Source organism: Microcebus murinus, chromosome 2 (genome assembly GCF_040939455.1).
Source record: "Microcebus murinus isolate Inina chromosome 2, M.murinus_Inina_mat1.0, whole genome shotgun sequence".
Classification (NCBI taxonomy): Eukaryota; Metazoa; Chordata; class Mammalia; order Primates; family Cheirogaleidae; genus Microcebus; species Microcebus murinus.
Window position 1 is genome coordinate 94,482,832 of NC_134105.1, and position 17,420 is coordinate 94,500,251.

A 17,420-nucleotide genomic window follows, 5' to 3' on the forward strand; every position below is an offset into this window, starting at 1 on the left:
TAGACATTGAGAAATTTCCACTGTCCTGGACCCCAGGAAGAATATATGAGGGTACCCTGCAGCACTCACCAGCTGACATGGTATTTTCCCCTGGATTAATGGAGCGCAGTGGAATTTTTAGCTGTTGTTGTAATGATTAATATGTCAAATCCATACTGCCGGAGAGGCAAGTCGGAAAGGGAAGTGGGAGCACAGGAAGAGGGAAGAGAAAAGATGGGAAGGAAAAAGGGAGAGGGAAGGAAAGAACGAGGGAAGGCCAAAGCGGAGGTGGGGAGGGGCCCTGCTACTCTCAGGCGGTTGGATCAAGCAGGCCTGACACAGGGAGGGGAGTCCCCTGCCTAGGGCCACATGGTGGGCAGGTGGTCAAGTCACTTCCTGAGGGAAGGTCTCCCTGGGCAGTTACTAGCATAAGGTGCTGCATATTGAGAATCATGGACCTGGAAAATTCGAGGAAAGATATGTGTTGTTTTTTTTTTTCCCCCCCCAGAAAAATAGATACAAAGAGAAATTTTGCATCCAGTCTTACGGAGTTCACTAAACCCCTAGACCTTAGTAAAAAAACAAAAACAAAACACCCCTGTGTTCAGCACATGGTGTTTCTGCAGCTGGGACTGTGTCACCTCTGTCAGCAACCCCTCTGCAATGTGATACTTTTTGGAAACAAGTTTGGGAAGGTGACAATGTGTCAGCCATAGCATGCGTCTTCTCTGCTGAGCCCCTGCATTGCCCTGAGTGCCCAATCACCTCCTCCCACCCACAGGCCCACCCAATGCGACTTCCAGAAGGAGATCATGCTTACTGTCCAGGTAAGTCAACTCCAGGCAGTCCCAGTGCTCCTATGGGAAGGGGTGAACATGTTCTGGGGGCTTGAGACCATTACGCAGATGGACAGAGGGATGACTGGCCACGACATCAAGGGGGAAGACATTTGCAATGCAAATGAGTCCTCCAAAGCCAAGCGTTCGCCTTTCCTGCTAATTATTTTTATCTGGTTGTATTAGAATGATTTCATAGTCTACAGAATTGGAAGCCAGCTCAATGTCAGTATTATTATCTCTATTGAAATCACCTGTCAGTGCAAGAGGGCACTGAATTTCCTTTCCTATTTCTTGCTCTAAGTCTGGAAATATGCCATGGGCCCGGGTAATTAAAGCCCTGGACACCATGTACAATCCCCTGGATTATCACACATGTGGCTGCTCTAAAAGCAGAAAGGAAAAAATCAGGTTCCATATGTCCTGTGAAGGTCAAATTATCTCTGTGATGGGAAATTGTAAAAAGGTCAACGAGAAACACTACTTCACATACTCAGCAGGGGAAAGAATTATCCAATTCATAAATTTTATTTCTGATTATAATTTTTAAATATTTTATTTTGAAATAATTATAAATTCACAGAAGGTTGCAAAAACATGTACGAGGACTACAGTAGCTAAAAGGTGGAAACAACTCAAATGTCCTTTAGTGGATGAATGGATAAATAAAATGGAGTGCAGTCGGCCCTCACTATCTTGGGGGTTAGGTTCCAAGCCCCCCATTGAGTGCCTGAAACCTCCTATACTACTGAACTCGACTGCTGTGGATCAGAATACGTTTCTGTTCATGTCTTCCACCCACCAATTTAATGCCTTTCCTGTCTTAACTAAGCACTTATCAGCCCTGTGGCTGTAACTTTTGCTGTTTGAGGTGCGACAGCAAAACTAGCATGAACTTCTTTTTCCTTCTTCACAATTTCACAGCTAGAAGATTTGTTCTTATGTAGATCACAACAACCTTAGCGTTCGGCTTTTTTTCTTTCCTTAGGAACTTTCACCTTCATTTACAGGAAGCACCCTACAGCTTCTCTTTGGTGTCTCTGAATTGCCGATATCACTACTCTTGTGCTTTGAGGCCATTGTTAAGTAAAATAATGGCGACTCTGAACACATGCACTGCAACAGGAGACCTGACAATTGAGATGGCTGTTAAGTGACTGACCAGTGGGTAGCATCTATGGTGTGTATCCACTGGACAAAGGGACAATTCACTTCCCAGGGGGGACAGAGTGAGATGGCGTGAGATTTCATCTCACTACTCAGAACAGCGTGCAATTTAAAACTTATGAATTGCTTATTTCTGGAATTCTACATTTAATATTTTCATAGTGTAGTAAGTGAAACTGTGTAAAGTAAAACCATGGATAAGGAGGACTACTGCATAGGCACACCATAGAATATTATTCAGCCTTAAAAAGAAAGGAAATTCTAGCATGCTACTACAACATGGATGAACGCTATAAACATTGTGCTAAGTGAAATAAGCCAGTCACAAAAAGACAAAAACGGTGTGATTCCACTTGTACGAGATACCTACAGTAGTCAAATTCAAAGAGATGGAAATTACAATGGTGGTTGTCAGGGGCTGGGTGGAGGTGGATCTGGAGTTGTTTAATGGGTACCGAGTTTCAGTTTGGGAAGATAAACATGTTATGGAGGTGATGGTGGCTGTTATTTCATAATTATGTGAATGTACATAATGCCACCGAAGTGTGCATGTAAAAATAGCTAAAATGGTACATTTTACGTTATATTTTACCACAATAAAAAAGTGTACAAGGAAGCCCTGTGCACACCTCACTCAGCCTCCCCAATGGTAGCACCTCCGCAACTATGATACACCATCAAAACAACCAGGAAATCGACATTGGTACAACGCAGAACTCACTCAGACATCACCAGGTGTACAAGTGCTTGTGTGTGTGTGTGCACATATGCACGTGTGTGGTTCTATGCCATCTTATCACCCGTGTCGCACTGTTCCATCACCACAGCCCCCCCTCCCAACTTCCCCTCTATGGCCACACCTACTCCTTCCCCCATCCCTAATTCCTGACAACCACTAATCTGTTCTTCACGTCTAGACTTTTTTCATTTCACAAATGTTACAAAAATGAAATCATACAGTCTGTAATCTTTTGAGGTTGGCTTTTTTCACTCAACATATAATTGCCTTGAGATCCATCCAAGTTGTTGCATGTGCCGATAGTTTGTTTCTTTTTATTATTGAGTAGTACTCAAGGATATGGATGTGAATTTCTGACTATACGTTTACACATAGAATGAACTAATTATCCCATCTTTTGTCCACGTGAAGACATTGGTAGATGGACTTGACTCGGATGTCACCACTGCCGGAGCAGTCGTCCCGGGAGCTCACCAGGGCAGCCCGGCCTTGCCCCACCCACCACTCTCCCAGGGACCTTTGTCTGGGCCACAGGCTGTGCTCCCTTGGAGAAAGAGGTCCTACAGGGCAAGCCGTCCTGCCTGCTGACTTTCACCCGCGGGGACCCCAGCGGCCAGGCAGCATGATACGACGGGAACACCATCAGGCACCAGAGCTGGCGCGGTCTCAGCCCCTCCCGGCCCACCCTGGGCGCCGACACCGATGCAGGCACATCACGGGAACAGGCAGCTGGGGCTCCTTTAAGAAGGAAAGTAAACTCCAAGAACCATTGTTTAAAAATAGGATGTTGCTTCCAACTCTCAGAAGGGAGCTTTTATATTTCCACCACCCGGTACAGCGCAAGCTCCGCTGTGCTGGGATTCAGCTGTCTCCTTGACAGCTGAGCCTAGGATAGATTAGCGCCCAGCCCCTGCGCTTAGCACAGGGCCTGGTGCCGCGGGCACTCGTAAGTGTTGCTGCAGGTGCCGGTGTTACTGGAGGGAAAAGATCAAGGCCAAGGGGCTGCTAAGGTATAGCTAAATCTGGCACACACGATCTCATTTCATTTCATTTAAAAATTCTGCTATCTCAGCTCTTTGACCACAGGTGTGAGCCAGGGCATGAGAGAGAGGAGCAATGAATAAAGCCCGCCTTTCTTCCTCCTCCTCCTCCTCCTCCCTTCACACCCCTGGTTTCCTCCCAGGCTCTGAGAGAGAACTCGGTGTTCTGTGAGGGGTGGGGCTTCTTACTGAGGAGCAAGCAACAGGGTAGGGGAATGAGTGGGGTGGGTGGTGGCAGTAAGGTCACCCAAAGGGACCTTTCAGCCACCTGGAAATGAAAAAGCAAGATTAAAGTCACCCCCCAAAACAGGACAGAGGGTCTTGGAGCCTTTCCCTCCATCTCACAATCACTACCCCACCCCCCTATATACACACGTTAGCTTTTCAACCTCTGACACTTTGCTATGGGCAACCTGAAAAGTTTGCATTTCTAGATAAATAGATGGAAGAAAAGTAGCCAGGACCCTGGTTCCTGTAACTGCCCTGAGCTTTTCCCAACAGCGCGACTCTTCTTCCTCTGAGAAGGGTGACAGGCTCCGGCCGGAGCTAAATCTGGAAAGCAAGCAGTCGTAGACACGGGCTCTTTGCCAAGAACCAGTGCTATTAAACCTAAGGACTTGGTCCCTCCACCCCCAAGGATCCTGAAGGTGGCTGCTCACAGGTGGCCGAGGTACATCGTTGTCCACGTCAATCACAGCACGGCTTGGTGACGGGCACCAGCTCCTCCTTTGCATGCCTTCTGGGCGTCCCCCGTGGAGCGGCAGAGCCTGGCCTCTGTGGAAAAGTGAGGTCTTCCTCAAGCCCTGGAGATGGAGTAGAGGTTCTTCTTTGACACCCATAAAGGCTCTCACCTTCTCTCAGAACTTTGGAGATTTTCATTCTTGTCTTAATAGCCAGAGTTGCCACGCATTCTGTCCAGGATTTCGTCTACTCGGCAAACTCCATATCGCAAACTCAGTATTTCTTCAATAAACTCAGTATTCATTTACCATTATCTGGTGAGCAAAAGTAGTCCAAACTCTTGGACTTTGTTCTTTAAGGTGAAAGATTGTGCCTCTTGGTGAAAATACCCAGATTCTAAGAGTGAGACCCTGGGGCAAATGCAGGCTCCAGCTAATCCAAGTGTTGGCTGCGAGACAGGAGTCAGCAGGATTTCACCTGGGTGGTCAATTTTTATCTAAAATAGAGCTATGCCTGCATTAATTTGTCACCAATGGAATGAAATTCTAGCCTGCTGAGTATGATAGAGTTTGATGTGAGGAGTGGTCAGTTATACAGAAAATTTGAAACAAAAGCCCACGAGAAGTCTGCATTTCCCAGCACCCATTGACTCCTTCCTAACAGGGTGACAGAGAGCTGGCACTGCCACATGGAATGTGCTCAAATCAAAGCCTCAGTTTCAGCCTCTCACAGAAGCTTCTTGGGCCACCCTATCTAGACCAGACCCTGCCTGCTATTCTTAACCAGGCAGAGGGGACAGGACGGCCTGAGCAAAGACCTGGGGGTGGGAGAAGGCATGGCATTTGAGGGACTGGCAGAGGGCCAGGGTGACGGCCACAGTGAGTGCTGGGGAAAGCGGCGAGGGATAAGGTCGAGAGTCGGCAAGGACCTGTCTGTGCAGAACGGTGGCGAGGAGCCTGCCCTTCCTCCCATGCCCAGGGCAGGGAAGAAGGATTTGCAGATTTCTTACATGTGCCTTGGCTTAAGCAAAGCTTTCTGCCCTCGTTCCAGCCGCAGCACAGAGTGGCGTTTGCCGTGCCTGACTCCCCTGTGGGAGGCGCTGGGGGTAGAAGCACCGTCTGGAGGGGTCAACGGTGACGCGAGTGGATAAGCCACATCACAATGGGGCTTGAGCTACAGGGGGAGAGGAGTGTGCACGTCCCTGCTTGGACGAGGGGGCAGGTTGTGAGGGCTCCGGGGCACCTTGGGCAGATTCTTCCGGCAACTTTAGTCCCGCTGCTACTGTGTGTCTAGCTGAAGAGCCTCCTGGTTGGCCTCATCACCCCCTGCCTGTCTTCTCCACCAGCCCCCGGAACACGGAGTTCTGTGTGCTGGACTCTGGGAGGCCAAGATGTGCTGGGGCAGGTGGGGGGGGAGGGGAGGGAGGGGGAGGGAGGTCACAGATGGGAAGTGAGTGAGTGTGGAGAAGAAAGGGACTGTTCTGAGGTTTCCCCTTTGCACAGCAGCCCTTACCTCTGACAAAAAGCAAAGGGAGCAGGTTTTAAAAATGCAATCAAAACAAATCCTGTCTGCCAGGCTTGGTCAGCCCTTGTAATCCCCGACTCCCCTTCTCCTGCAGTGGAACCCCCGTAGAAAGTGCCTACTGTGTGCCAGGCGGGCACTGCATGAGGAGTGGGCCTTGCAGTCAGGGCGGCCACGAGCCCACTGGCTGGGGACAGGGTTTCCCAGTTCAGGGGACTTCCGGTACTAAAACCAGGACAGTCCTGGGCCAACCGGGACAGCTGGTCACTTAGTAGGAATGGACCGTCCCGTAGAGTCAACAAAGAAGGTGAGTGGCAGTGCAGTGTGGCCTGTGGGTAGTGGCGGGTGGGAATCAAGAGTTCCCCTCCGTGGGACCAGAAACACTGTTCCTGGCACTTAGCCCCCTTCTCACACGAGCCCCAGCCGTCTGTTTCTGAGATGCCACTCCAGGCCAAGCCTACGCCTTAGGATGGGCAAGGAGTGGCCTTGAGACTGTGCTGTCTCTGCTGTTTGCTAAGGTCGCTCTCGTTATATCACGCCGCCAGAGACCGTCCACCCGGCTCACGCAGGCGAAGGTCAGCTAAGGACAGGCCGATTAGCTGGCCCCTCAGGGCTTTTCTCTTCGTGACACAGCCTCTGGCGCAGAACAAAGGCCCCTCATTTTGCGGAGGCCGTGATTGCTGGACGTGAGCGTGCTGCCATCTGCTGGCCGCGGGCGTGCTCAGCCGGGGAGGCTGGGCTGTGGGTGGAGGGCTGCTGCTCCCAAGGCCACAGCACACCTCCCAGCGGCCTGGGCCAGACCTCCAGGGGAAAGCAGGTGGGGACCCCCAACAGGTATGCTTTGAAGGGAAGGCTCCCCGGGGCCAGAGCTCTCTCAGGCTGGACCTGGAGTCCCAGCCAGCACAGGCACGCTCTGCTGCAGTAGGATCCGGGGAGCTGCCTGGACAGGAGTCAGTTATCAAATATTCAGGAATTTTACCAGCTGCAGTGGCAGCTTGAAACTGGTCGTGGTGGGAATATTTACACCTTGGAAATTGGCAAATGCTACAGATTAGAGCTTCCTAGTTGCAGAAGCAACCCAAAAGAGTTTCTGTAAATGGGTCACTGGCCAGTTAAGATGTCCAATATATAAGTTCAGAAAAGGCAGGACTCAAATCTGATTCTAACTACAAACCTGAATTGTCCTCAATTGTGTCGTACCTGATTTGAAGAAAGACTATATTAACGAGATGCAGGTTGCATGGAATCTAGAAAAAAGAGGACCAGACAGTAGTGCTCTTCCAGTGGGAAGAAACACAGGGCTTAGAGGACATGAGCTCTCCCCGCATGAGGGAGGAGGGGTTGGTCGTGCAATAAAGAAAATACTGTTTCTACCCAAACACTGTTGCCTCCTCCAAGCCTCCATGCTCGCCCCTCAATCTTTGGAGGAATAATTTGGCTTTGTGGTGCTGAAATTCTTGGAAGAAGGAATCCTATAGAGCATACAAATATTTATATTCTTAGAAAGTTATAAATGAGTTGGCATTATTTCCTTAGAGTTTTGTTATGCAGACTAAGATTAGATTAGATTGGATTTAGTTGCATAAAACAGTATCCTGAATAAAATATACATTTATTTCTCTCCCGTGTCAATGAAATCCAGATGTTGGCATCCTGGAACCGGTATGGCAACTCCACAATCATCAAGAATCACTACCCTATGGCTTCATCATTCTCAGCATGAGTTTATGCCTCATGATCAAGATAGCCACTCAAGCTCCAGTCAAGTCTGCCTTCTAGACAGCAGAAAAACTACATTTTCCCAAAATCTGACACTTCTCATTGCAAACTTTGTTTCCATTCAGCTTGGCCTCAAGTATTTCTGTGTTCTTTACTAGAGTGCAAGCTTCCATAGGGCTGGGGCCATGCTCACTTGCTCACAGCAGCTACCATTAGTGCCTGCAACATCAGCCACGTGCGATGAGTAGAACTGAATTGCAGAGTAGAGCTAGGGCTCCATGGAAAAGGACCAGCTGGGAACTGGACATGAATTTGAACAGCTCATGGAATGAACTGATGAGCCTATTGAAATCTGGAAAGTCGGGGTGACCCCTGACACCACTCTGGGAGCAAACATTTGGGCTTCATTTGAATATACAAATGTGGGTCCAGGACTCCCACCAAAGCAGAGCCACTTCTGGACTTGTATTTAAGGAGATGTATGGGGTGACAGAGGGATGTTGGTAAAGCTTGCCGTCCCCTCTCCATTATGTTTTTAAGGTTAAAGATCTGAGTAGCCATGAAAATAAAACCTTTGGTGGGTGGGGAGGGTGTAAAGGGATTTGGAAGGAAACTTTATAGACAAACTATTCATTTTTCAGATTAAAAACCTCAATCCAGAGAGGAAGGTGGTGTGCCCAAAGTTACACAGGTGGCCGGTGGGACTTGGGCTGTCCCAATCCCAGCCTACTATTTTCCTGCTCCATCACAGTAGCTGCCCAGGGTGAAGACACCATCAATCCCCAAGGTCACAGCTAGTTTGGGGAAATAAGAGGTCGTGAAGGCTATACATAAATTTGTGTGCTGTTGATCTTGGTGCTTACCAGCAAACAATGAGTTTGTGCTTATTTAACCGAAGAGGGGAGACATGCAATTCAATTCCCAAAGTTTAAATTCTTTATGTCTGTCTTCCCATTAGTTATTTAGATTTCCCACTTCTCTGTCTCTCTTTCTTGAGGAGGTAACAAAATGGCTTTCCCAATTTTCTACTGGGACTAAGTCTCACTAGGGTCAACCATTCTTTCTCCAGGTTGTAACTGGCTAGATTTGACTGGGTGGGTAAGGCCTCAACCTTGGACTGCTGAAAGGCCCCTTTGTTTGTGGATTACAAGGGGTCATTCAGTTTATCCCATTCATTATGCCACCCTACTTTTTCGAGTTGCAAGGTTACAGCCTGGGGCAAAATGTTGATGGAAGGGAACATTAAGCACCAAGTTGTACTGCGTGTTCATTCCATTCCACTTTCACCTCCCTGAGCTGGTGAAGGTTATGACTACAGCCGAATTCTCCAGTGACTCACTTCAGGAAAAGGACATGTGACCAGAACCTGGCTCTCATGGGACTGCTTGCCAGGGGTGCCAGGACAGAGATGGCATTGTTCAGGGAAGATTCAGGAAGTCAAACATCCGGAGAAAAGCGTGCATGGTCAACTTACTCTACAGGCCGGAAGAGAATGCATTTTTCCTCCCCAGTGCTCAATCTGTATATTCACTGCTACAAGGGCACTCAGAGGACTTCTGGAATATTTACTCCCTCTGGTCTCAAATACAGCATTCCTAATGGGCCAGGAAAGGAAGAGGGGACCAGTATTCCTGTAGGTGCCTTACCTATTGTCACATAAATGTGACATCCTCCCAATACCCCTTTCAGGTAAACACTATCCCCATTCTCAATTTACAGATGAGGCGATTTAGGCACATGGAAGTGAAGGATTTTGCCCAGGCCCACCTGGCTACTAAGTGGCAGACCCAGGATTCAAACCTGCTTCTAGGATGACATTGAAGTGCATTCCCAATGTCAGAAAACATCCTCTTCCCATGCTGGTGCTCAGCCTTCCTCTGAGACAAGTACTGTGTGGTGGCCGCTGCTGATTGCATGTTTCTGCAAGCTTTGTCTCTACCCTGCACATCCTCTAGCCTCCTGCTCTCGGTCTATCTCTCCTCAAGACCCACACAAATTCCACTTTCCCCATGAAGACTTCCTGATCAGCCAGTCCCAAGGAACTGTGTACTTTCATGTGCTCTCATTCTTCCCCACCCCCAGTAATGCTCTCTGCTTGCAGTCCTGGCCTGGCCCTTAATAGAATATAACTCAGCTCATACAAACTTTCACATTCACATGCAAACCCCAGCTGTACTCTACACTCCTCGAGGGCATGGACGATGCCTCTGTTAAGCCCTGAGAATTCTCAGCATAATGAATAATGCCAAGTAGCTGCTGGAAAATGCATACTGAATGATACACTGGTTAATTTTTAAGAAAGGCTATGGGAGTCCTTGTGATTCTGTTAAGTAGAGAAGCGTGGAAAACTCTGAGACAGGCTCTTGGCTCTTTGGCTAAGTCTCTAACCCATGCTCCAAATCTTCCTGGGGGTTGTAGAGAAGACTAACATTGCTCTGCACTGAAACTGGACCCTAAACCCCCTGCCAGTTTTAGGGTGGGATGAAGCATCCTGCCCACTGTGCTCCGGAGGCTCAGCTGAGCGTTTCGGGCTTCCTGGCAGCCTTGTGTGTTCCCTTCATCTTTTCCCAGTCCTGGGTGCTCACTCCCAACTAACCCCAGGTGCCATCTCTCAGCTTCACCCCAGGGCCTCAGTGATGACAGCCCACACCCCTTGGGCACTGACAGCACCTCCAGTCTCCTCTAGCAGCAAATTTTCCTGCACAAATCCCCAGATCTTATCTCCCTCCCTCCTGGGATTCAGCTTATTTTCTCTCCCGTTAACTTCCTGCCCCTTCCTCTCTGTGCGTTCTGTTTATCTGGAGATCTTTGGGAAGGATGACTACAGTGTCAGCACACAGCCCTGGCATGGCATGTCTCCATCCTCCCCTCCTCCTGTCCCAAGATTCCCGGGTCACCTGGGGCCTTCTCAGCTCCATCCTCCATGCAGCTTGCTTCCTTCCTTTCCACGCCTGCCTTGTGCCTTTTCTCCCCCCCCCCCCACCTGGCGTGTGGACAGAGTTGTGCAGCCACACCTGGAGATGGCCTTCCCCATACCAGGTGAGCCCTGTCAGCACTTGGATGCCAGCCTGTGCCCCGAGGGTCTGAGGGTGTGCCTGCCTGTCTTCCTCCTCCCCTAGCTGGGAGGGCCCTGAAGGCACTGTTACTTCTCACCTTTATTCCTGATGCCTGGCTCTGTGATTGCCACACCGTTGGTGGTCAGTGTCAATAAAAGGTGGAAATAAATGTTGAATGAGTAAATGGTCTTGGTTTTGCTCTATGAAAACACTCAACACATCAAATCAATCTGACATTTGCACTTTAGTCACTCAAAGCAGGCTTCTGCCCTAGACAGCTTTGGAGGCATGGAAGAGTCCACCGACCACCTCATCTACAAGCTGAGGACCAAGACAGGCAAGCGACCTGCACATGGTCATGCAGAGTAAGTGGCAGGCTCGGACTGGACCAGACTCTCTGATTCTCTGCCCAAGGCACCACCTCAGTCATACCCTCAGAGTAAGAAGGCTTTGCATCTAAAATCCCTAGTAATTCAGACTTAATTTTCTCCCAATTATTTCTAAGTAATGGCCTAGCAATCCCTGATGGGTCCTCCCTGAATGCATGCACGCATGCCTAAATGAATGAATGAAAGTGAGATCCCGTGGGACTCGCAATGGCAGCAGTGCAGCGATTCCAGCGAAAGCATTAGGGACGTGTAGCAGATTGAGATGATACATTTGAAGGCATTTTCTTTCTGCCTCACAAACCTGACATTGTGCATTTCTGGCCCTGCCCTTTCCTTTAATCTGCAGACTGACAAAGCCTGTTCGGGGCTGTCCTTGCCAGCATTGTTCTTGTTGAATCTATTAGGTTGGTATTGTTTTTAGCAAACAGCTGATGCCTCATGGAAAATTTAGCATTTGTTCATTCCCGTTCCATTTATCTTCTAGTTTGTGCATTTTCTCTTCCTTATTAGCAGGGCAGTTACTGGAAAACTAGATCTCTGTCACTTAGTGGTCTCATATGTTCCTTCTGTTCATAACCCACCTGGAGTCAGAATCATGTTGGTTGCTATGGAAATGACTCTACCTCCTCCCCCACTCCTCCCCCGACTCCCTGGGCAGCAGGCCTGCACTGGAGAGGAGTGCTGTGCGAATTGGGGTCAGGTGGGCATGGGGGTGTTGCAGGAACCCTGAGTGTGACTTTTAGACTAGTACTGGCTTCTCTAGGCCGGCGTGGTCCCTCTGCCCCTTCCCACTGAAAGCTGTGTGTGCTCGCTTCACTTATCACGTCCGCACCTACCCTCACCAGCCACCCCACCCAAATGTGGAAAGGTTCCCCTAACTGCCTCCAAGTCTAACTAGAGCTCACCCCCATCTTCTGTGGCTAACCACTCCTGACTAGTCCCTTCTCCAATCAAAACCCTGTCATTCCTAGTAGGTTTGCATTTAACTCATTTGAATTGGAATCGCTTGAATTGTTTCTCATGTGTTTTTTGTTTTTTTCTTATCAGGTTCATAGACTCCATCTTCCCAAGGACATGCAGGCCCCTAGGAGACCATCTGGGCCAGTTGGCTGTGTCTCCCCACAGAGCCCACAGGGAGCTGGGCGGACCAAGGTCCCTGATAAACGCTGCTCCCTGACGCAGACAGCTGGGTGGACTCAGCCCCAGCCTGTCCAATCTAACCTACTCAGTGTCACTTGTTTGGGTCCATGAACCTGCAGCAAGTAGACAGATTGGACACACTGGATATAATTTCGAACATCAGCAACCCAGTGAAAGGAAAAATATCCCTAAAGCTTCAGTTGCCTAAAATGCCCTCAGATGACAAGGGAAGAATGAGAAAACTGTGTTTTGCAATTTAAAAGTACCTTATTTTCGTGGGTATTAACTCATTTTTGTGTTTCACATTTGTCTTTAGTCTCAGTTGCCTGTCCCACAGCGAAGCGCTGACCCCAAGGGCAGGCGAGCCCCCTCTGCGTGCTCACGTGAAGGACTGTGCGTGACTGCCGGCCCCACGGCAGCTCCTCTGGGCTGGGAGGACCTGGCCCCTTTCCAGAGTGCTTGCTAGGACGAGGTTAAGCTTATGAACAGGAGGTGTGGGTTTGGAGCCTTCCCTTTGTCCAGTGGGTGACACCCCTCCATCCAGAGTGGGGGCGGAAGAGCAGAGCCTGAGAGCCCCTCTTGCCGTGTGTGGGCGGAGACAAACAGCCGTCCTGGCTCTGTTGGCAAAGTTGGTTTGGGTTCTCTAACCCCCCTTTTCCTGGATTCTGTCACCTATTCTGTCCCCCAAGAGGGGAGTCAAGGTGCCTCTGGCGTGGGACTCAGCGCTGGAACCAGACACACACCACCACAGCCCAGAGCCCATCCGGAAGAACTCCCTCTGCCTGGCGACCTGAGTTGCTGGAGAGGACGTCACCAGCCCAGCAGCAGGCAGAGGGAGCTCATCTCCCCGCTTCAGCACAGGGCTCTGTCCCCTCATGGAAAGGGCACTGTCCCTGGAAAGCACAAGCCAGATCCTGGGGGTGGGGACAGGGTGTGGGCATCTGCATGCACCCAGAAGACAGAGATTTGGCCGTGGAGGGCTTGCCTCTCCCTTACCCCCAGGGCTGTTTCGGCGGGCGGAGGGGGCCTTCTGAGGCCCATGGAGGTGCTGGGCAAAGGCACAAAGCAAACACCACACCTGTCAACCATCCAGCGGGTGGGCTGCAGCGCCCCAGGCAAGGAGGCCTAGGAAGAGCTGGCTTTGGTCCATGGTGGCTGGGAGGAGGGCATCGGTTGGGGACACGTCATGAGAAGCTGCCACCCCTCCAAGCCTTGCTGTCTCAGGGCCCCACTGGGAGACAGTCCTGACTTTCCTCGTCCTACCCGGCATGGGGCTGGTGCAGGGGAGAAGCCCTTCGTGCTGTCTCACCCCTCCTGCCTCTGACTGGACTCTACACACCAGGCTTCAGGGGAGGCCTCTGTGCCCCATGAAGGGTTAGTGAATTTTAGGATTATTTCCAGCTTTCTACCCCGACCAGAAAAGAGAAGAGGAAGTGCCCTGGTGAATCTCCTGTGGAACAAAAGACTTCCCCCAGCCGCCCTCACTGCTCGTGTGTAGTCAGCATTTACCCAAGGAGTCCAAGGCCCTGCACAACTGTCACTCACTGCCAGGAGGAGAGGCCAGACCTGCAACGCAGGCTGCGGGAGGGCTGCGGCTGGCTTGGCCATTTTGGAGGCAGCACCACAGGCTAGCGTTGGGCCTGACGGTCCTCACGGCATGATGGGAACCCAAGGCAGCAGCTAGCAAATGTTCCTTCAGCATCTGGGCAAGACATTTTGTCTTTTCAAAAAAAAGCTATTTCAATGAGTTTTTCCCAGGAGAGATAGAAAACAAAGCTCAAATACCAGAGCCACAGAAATGGCCTGATTAGCCCCGACAGGCCAGTAACTGCCCTCTTCCCAGCACAGCCCCGGTCCAAGATCACGGCAGGCCTGGAACCCAGAAGCGCAAGGTACGGGCTTGCAAACGTGTGCTGTAGACTCCGTCCAGCCCAGATAACAGGAGGGGAGCGCCCCATCAGGGTATCGCCTCCATAGCACATGAAGAAAGAACAGGGCCAGCCGCAGAGGGGCAGGGGAGGCAGCCGAGAAGAGGCCAGGGTCCGGCTGACTACAGCCCTGGATCAGGTCTGGCTGGAGCTGGAGGTAACTGCATTATGGGGAAGATTGAAAGGTTAATATGGAACCAGCTGATACTGAAAGAGAACAATTAGGAAGGTTAAGGGGCTTAGAATTAGATTAATGGCTGCTGGAGGAGAAAGTTCACAGCTTCCAGGAAAGAAGTCTGACTCAGAGAAACCTTTTCAGTCGACCAGACCAAGGTCTGGTCTTGTTGATATTTTTATCCTCCCAGAAACTGAGAGAAAATTACCATCCATCCACACCGCAGTCTTTCTCCCCTCCGCTCCCCTGCTGCCCTTCTCTCTCTTTCTTTCTGGAAATGTCTGATTTCCCCCCGGTTCTGGAATGAATTTGAGAGTCCCACCTGCTCAGTGTGCCTTACCCCAGACTTGCGAGGGTTCTCCCTCAATGAGATTGTGGTGGCCTCCCTACAAGAGAGTTTTTGTCAGTGTTGGTTGTATTCTTGGGCTATTTTAGGCCACTAGATGGTCTCAGATCAATAGCTTAGCCCAGGAAAGATTTTCTGAATCCCTGCGGTTTCCAAACCCAGAGCTCATCCATTCCTCACTGGAGCTTTCTAACATGCAGATTCCCGGGCCCCGCCCCAGGCCAGGTGAATTCGAGTCTTCAGAGGGGAAGGCATAGTCTGGGTGTCCGCATGTGCTGAAGTTCCTGGATGACCTCGTGACCTGCCCTGCCCGGGAGCCCCTGGCTCAGGGGACACACAGCAGAAAGGTAAGGCAAGGAGGGGCCAGGGACCCTCAGATCCTGGACTTGGGCCATTTGTGTGATTTCCTAGTTTCCTGGAGCCGACATTTTAACCTATTCATCATTATAATCCCTGCACAGGGCTGGCCACATTCGGTATGTGGGAGTTGAATTCGTTTTCAAAAACCAGATCCTGAACCTGTCCAGTTTTCAAGTTGACATTTTCCAGGCCTGGTTGGTGGAGACCGGGCCTGGTCCCACAGCATCAGGTATGGGCCTAAAACAACTTAACAAGCAGGAGCACAAGAACACAGAAGCCCAGAGCTGGAAGGACACCTAGAGACCCTCTGTTCCAATAGTTTTCAAACTGTGTTCCCAGGCACACTAGGGTTCCACAGTGTGTTTTTGTTTTGTTTTGTTTTTGCGACAGGGTCTTGCTCTGTCACCCAGGTTGGAGTACAGTGCCGTCATCATAGCTCACAGCAACCTCAAACTCCTGGGCTCAACTGATCCTCCTGCCTCAGCTTCCCAAGTAGCTGGGTCTACAGGTGCATCCCACCCCACCCAGATAATTTTCGTATTTTTTTTTTAGAGATGGGGTCTCACTATGTTGCCCAAACTCCTGGCCTCACGCCACCTTTGAGGTGGGGCCTCGAGGCCTCAGCTTTCCAAAGTGCTAGGATTACAGGCGTGACCCACCACACCTGGTCCAGACTGGTTTTGAGTCTAAAATTATTCTGTATGCTTTCTTCTTTACACATTTCTGTATTTTTCAATTTTTTTTTTTGCAATAAGCATGTATTACTTTTAGAGTCACAAAGGCCATAAATGACATAGTCTCTTCTACAGGCCCAGAGCTGCTGGAGAATGACTCAAGGAGATGAAGAAGAATCTTACCCAGGGCCTCCCTGGGTCTGAGCAGCACCAGGTCTGTCCTGAGCTCCTTGGACCATCACACTAGTGGGAGGAAATAGTAGTTCCTAATGGTGGATGAGGAATGTAGTGGGGCTATGCAGCCCCTATGTGCCTAATGGCATCCTGTCTTGGGGTCAGTGGAGAAGAGAAAGGACTGAAAACCAGACCAGCAACAGCGTCCCCTGCCCCCCATGCCGACATACACCAGGCTATCTCCTGCCGAGTACACACACACACACACACACACACACACACACACACACACACATGGATATGGGCTGCCAGGCACCCTGGACTTAAGGCATTAATGCCGTGCGCCATTGTTTAACTGTCGCAACCTCAGTCAGGTTTTCTCTTTCTTTTCTTTGGGGATTATTTATTACTCTGGGGCCTGGTACCTGCTGCCTCTGCTTGTTTATGTGGCTGAATCTAGAAGAAAGAAGAGACATCTCAGCTCAGGGTCAGGTCTCCGGCCTGCCAGAAACCCCCTTTTCTGGTCTCCGTGTCCGAGCACCCTGACTCCCTCCCCAGCGGGCGGGAATCCCAGGCTCCCCCGTGACTCAGGGCGTTCCAGTTCACAGACAGCTCAGTCAGCAGTGCCTGGTGGCAGTCTCACAGCCTAGAAGCAATTCAGGAAATGAAAGCCCCTCTTACTTGGTTATGGTTCATTCTCAGAATGAAGCTTCTCTGACCCTCTTTCATAAGCTCATCTGAAATAGACAACTGAAAAGAGAACTAGGAGGCCGAGTTTCCCTTCCCTCCTTCCACTCCGCCTCCATCATGAGAGTGACTCAGAGCCCCGGGCCCTGAGCTGGCTGGGTGCTAGGGGTCATTGGGCCCTGCTGGTTTCATTGTGACTTACCAGCCAGGTCCCCCCACACTCAGGGGCAGGGCTGCCCACTTCTTAGGCTAAGGCTTTCCTGAGATACTCTAGAGGAGGGGTCAGCTGACTTCTATAAAGAGCCAGGTGGTAAATACTTGTGAGCTACATGCGGGCTGGTCTCCTTCTCCCCCTCCTCCTCCTCCTCCTCCTTTTCTTCAACCTTTAGAAGTATAAAGACCACACTTAGGTCACAGGCCTCACGAAAGTAAGCTGTGACGGTGGGCAAAGTAGAGCCTATGGGCCAAATCCAGCCCACTGCCTGTTTATGCAAAATAAAATTTTATCGCAACACAGCCATGTTGATCTGTTTGTGGGTTGTCTCTGCCTGCTTTCCTGCTACAATAGCAGAGTTGAAGAGTTGAGACACAGACCATAAGGCCAATAAAACCAAAAATATTTTTTGTCTGGCCCTTTATAGAAAATATTTGCCAAGCCCTACTCTAAAGCAATAGTAAACAACTCACACGTGTTCCAGTTTTTAGTGTTTCACATACATTCATTCTCATTTAATACTTAAAACATTTTTTTGAGATTAGTAGTAGCCCCATTTTACAGATGAGGAAACTGAGAGCCAGAGGTTAAGGCT

The 17,420-nt window shown here is 50.1% G+C and overlaps 1 long non-coding RNA gene across 1 annotated transcript in view; it reads right to left on the reverse strand.

Moving 5' to 3' along the window:
- The window catches only part of LOC142869563 (uncharacterized), a 47,860-nt gene extending 47,579 nt beyond the window's left edge, over positions 1-281 (reverse strand). Inside the window, exon 1 of the long non-coding RNA XR_012918140.1 lies at positions 70-281. This is a non-coding gene — a long non-coding RNA (uncharacterized LOC142869563). The remainder of the gene's footprint in view (positions 1-69) is intronic.
- Between the last annotated feature and the right edge of the window lie 17,139 nt (positions 282-17,420).